The sequence below is a fragment of the Rhinolophus ferrumequinum genome, chromosome X (assembly GCF_004115265.2).
Source record: "Rhinolophus ferrumequinum isolate MPI-CBG mRhiFer1 chromosome X, mRhiFer1_v1.p, whole genome shotgun sequence".
In the NCBI taxonomy this organism is placed as follows: Eukaryota; Metazoa; Chordata; class Mammalia; order Chiroptera; family Rhinolophidae; genus Rhinolophus; species Rhinolophus ferrumequinum.
The window spans coordinates 5,912,334-5,916,493 of NC_046284.1; the positions used below are offsets into that span (position 1 = coordinate 5,912,334).

At 37.5% G+C, this 4,160-nt stretch overlaps 1 pseudogene; it reads right to left on the reverse strand.

Annotated features, from left to right (window-relative positions):
* Positions 1–3,638: 3,638 nt before the first annotated feature.
* On the reverse strand, positions 3,639–3,943 carry LOC117028884 (10 kDa heat shock protein, mitochondrial-like; annotated as a pseudogene).
* Positions 3,944–4,160: the final 217 nt, after the last annotated feature.

A 4,160-nucleotide genomic window follows, 5' to 3' on the forward strand; every position in this document is an offset into this window, starting at 1 on the left:
TTAGCATTTTTTATCAATAAAATCTTTTTAATTATGGTGCATACATTGTTTTGTAGGCATAATGCTATTGCACACTTAATAGACTACAGTATAGTGTAAACATAACCTTCATTTGCACTGGGAAAACAAAAAGTTTGTGTGACTCAGTTTATTGCAGTACTTGCTTCATTTGTGGTGGTCTAACTAAATCCGCAATACGTCTGAGGTATGCCTGTATTGGTGAGCTCAGGCTGCCATATCGAAATACCACACACTAGGTGGCTTAAACAACCAGAATTCATTTTCTCACAGTTGTGGAGACTCAAAGTCCAAGATCAAGGTACCAGCAGGGTTGGTTTCCCGTGAGGCCTCCTCCTCGAGTTACAGACAGCCACCTTCTCACTGTGTCCTCACGTCCTTACCTCTCTGTGTGTGAAGACACAGAGAAAGAGGGAGGGTTCTGGTGTCTGTTCCTCTTCTTAGGACACCAGTCCTATTGGATTAGGGGCTCACCATTATGACTTCATTTAACCTTAATTACCTCCTTAAAGTCCCTATCTCCAAATATAGTTCCACTAGGGATTACAATTTCAACATATGAATTTGGTGGCAGGAAAACGCAGCTCATAAAATACCCCAAAGAAAACACGTTCAGCCTTTTCAATCTTTGCCTGTATAGTAACCAAATCTTATGTCAATATTGTTTCACTCTCTTTTGATTTCTAATGTGGCTTAACAACAATTCATATGACATTTGGCCAGTGGTGCCTCTCCTTCTGAGAATTGTCCATTCAAATCCTTTGTTTTCAATTGGATTAATCATATTTTACTTATTGATTGGTGAGTGCTCTTTATATGTGAAAGATTCCAAATCTTTTCATAATTTGAAAATACTTTCCTTCTTCATTGCTTCACTTTATTTCTGTTCATAGTTCTTTCGTATACAGAAAGTTTTTTAAAAAGTTAAATGTATTAATATTTTATTATGATTTCTGCAGTTTATGTCCGTGGACAGCCTTACCCACTGTAAAAATCATAAAATTCGTCACTCATGACATCCAGTCAATTTTAATCCATAAAGAATTTATTTTTGTGTGAAAAATTGCATTGATCTAATTTTGTCCCCCTGCCCAAGGTTACTCAGTTGTCTCAACAGCATTTATTGAATAATCCATATTTCTCTCCTGAGTTAAAATGTTGTCTTCACCAAATTCTAAACCCCCATTTCATGTATTCTTGCTCATTTGTCCTTTCACCTAATTTGGGTTGAGGGATGTGGGATGGCCTCTGATAATATGATCTGAAGAACATGGTAGAGAAAGTTGGGATTGGGGTGGGAGAAGACAGAGAAAGACAGAGAAAGAAAGACAGACAGATACTTGGTTAACTCTGCTTGGGTGGCATTCCCAAGGGAGAGACATGAGGACAAAAAGGAAAGGAGAGAGAGAAGGTCAGGGCGTGAATGGCTTAGCGGACTGCTACAGTGGGGGTACTTGAGCATTTGCGTTTTCTCTATTTTCTTACTATTACAAACAATGCTGTAATAAAATGTTGTTTAACAAGGTTGTATACACACACACACACACACATATACAGAGTCATAGTTTCAGTGGTGAGAGAGTGGGAGAATTTTCAGGTTACTGAGTTCACAATTTTGTAGGAACTGCAAATTCCCTCACGACATACTTATCCAGGTCTCTGTAATTACAGTACATTGCCCAGTTAGAAAATGAGGGAACATTACTCTACCATGTAGTAGAGTGAAGGATGGGGCAAAAGGTCAAGTTATGTGGCTGCAAAGTTGATGTCCAAAATCAAACACGAGCAATTTCCTCAAGGGAAGATAAGGTTTATCAGACAGGACACCAGCAGTTGTGTCCTAAGGAACTAAACCAGAGATGTGACTGGGAAAAACAAACAACCAAACCAACAAACGAAAACATAAAATTAAGAGTTGGAAGCTAGAGTGAAACCAAAAAGTACCTAAAGCGCAAGGGTGAAATTACTTCGATAAGTCAGAAGAAACAGAAAGCGGGTTATGACCTTGTGTTCTACAGAAAAATAAATTTCCTAAGAATCAAAGTTTAAATGGGAAAAACATAAAAGCACACAGTTAAGTAGAAATTAGCAAGCCATAAAAATAAAATTAGAAAACATTGATGAAGTAATTTATGCATGACACAAAATCCAGAAGCCATGCATGAGTAAAAATGTCTGAATAAAAAGAAGAGTTAAGTGTATTTTGACAGAAAGCACAATAAAATCATCAAATTGGGAATCAATTGGAAATCTTTTTTATAAGTCAAATAGTAAATATAACAGGATTCAAAATCCAGAAACAAAAAAAAATTAAAATCAATGCATAAGTACACAAAAATGTTAAATGCCATTATAGAAGAAAACACCATAAGTAAAATGAAAAGACAAACAAGTTAGGAAAAAGTTAGTAACCCAAATAGTAAACTAAAGCTAATATTTGTAAAATGAAAACAATGTTTAGAAATCAGTACAAATGAAAGGAGCATGGAATTCATGGAATAAGAATTCTAAGCAGCCAATTTGGATGTGTTATGATCCTATTTATTTAAAAAAATATTATAAGTGCAGGTTAATACATCCTAGGGAAAAAAAAATCTTGTAGAAAATGCATAAAAGTGTTCATCATGGTTAGTGCAGAGACTCAGATTATGAGAAATTTTTACTTTCTAACAGCACATGTTTGTATAAAGCATGAATGATTTTAAAATAAGCATATATTACAGTTGAAAAAATAAAAAAATATTTAAGCATTTAGAATTGTCCATTCTGATTGCAATTGTGTTTTCCTGCTTTAAATATGCATGCAGACACATTTGTAATTAAAAAAGAAACCTGAAGGAAACCATTAAAATGTTCACAGTGGTTCTCTCTGGATGGTCAAATTGTGGAGGATATTTTTTCATCATTCTATAAGTTTCTATAACTGCACAACTTATCCAATGACCATGTTTTACTTTCATAAATGGAAAACAATGTTTTAGAATTTAAAAATTGCCACAGAAATATTTGATCTTTGCTGGAATGGGGGAAAACTTGGCACACAAAATAGGATTCACCAAATAGACCATCTAGATTAAATTCCAAATTCCTGTGTGATTGGCTTCACCCCCAAAGCATCAGGCATGTGCCAGCCTCACTGTGGAGGAGTGTGGCCTTGTACTGAGGAGTCACTTTCTTTCCCAAGGGCCTTGAACAATGCCCTCTTCACCTCTTTGTTTCTCATGCTGTAGATGATGGGGTGGAGCACGGGAGCTAGGACCACATACAACACAGAGAACACCCGGTCTCGCAAGCCAAAGTATGCTGAGCTGGGAAGGATGTAGCACAGGACTGAAGTGATATAGAAAATACGGACCATAGTGATGTGAGTGCCCCAGGTGGAAAAGGCTTTTCTTCAGCCCTCTGCAGAGCGAATCCTAAGAACAGCAGCTACAACGTGTACATAGGAGATCACAACCAGGGTGCAGGGTGCAAGGGCCACCAGAAAACTGAAGAAGAACAGGGCAATTTCATTTGCTTGCGTACTGGAACAAGAGTGTTTGAGCAGTGGAGAGCTTGAGAAGAAGTGGGTGATAAGGTGAGGCCCGCAGAACTTGAGTAGAGCCATTTCAATAGTGAATTTAGTCTACATACTTTCCAAGAATGTCACCATCTCTAAATAAGATCCTTGTCATCTAGAACTACTTTGGTGCCTCCATATTCTGGAAGAAGAACTTTATCTCTAACTTTCATGCTAACTGGTTGAATCTCTCCAGTCTTTCCTTTAGAGCCTGATTGAACAGCTACTAACTGTTGCTTGCAATAATTTTCCTTGAGATTTTTCTGGTAGCATAATGCCTCCCTCGGTTACAGTTTATGCAGCACTCCTTTCATCTAATACTCGGTCAAAGAGGGGGAGAAACTTTCTACATGCCTGTCCTGCCATGACTCTGGCAGCAGCAGTTCCTGCTCTGCTCTCGTGCCATGGCCACAAGGAGAGGCCTGCAGTCCAGTCCTCTGGACATGTGAACTTTTTATAGCTGGAAATTTGGAGCTCTTGTTCCTCTTCACCTTTCCCTTACCTTTAAAATTTTTCAATTACAATTGACATTCAATATTACTTTATACTAATTTCAGGTGTACAGCATAGTGGTTAGACGTTT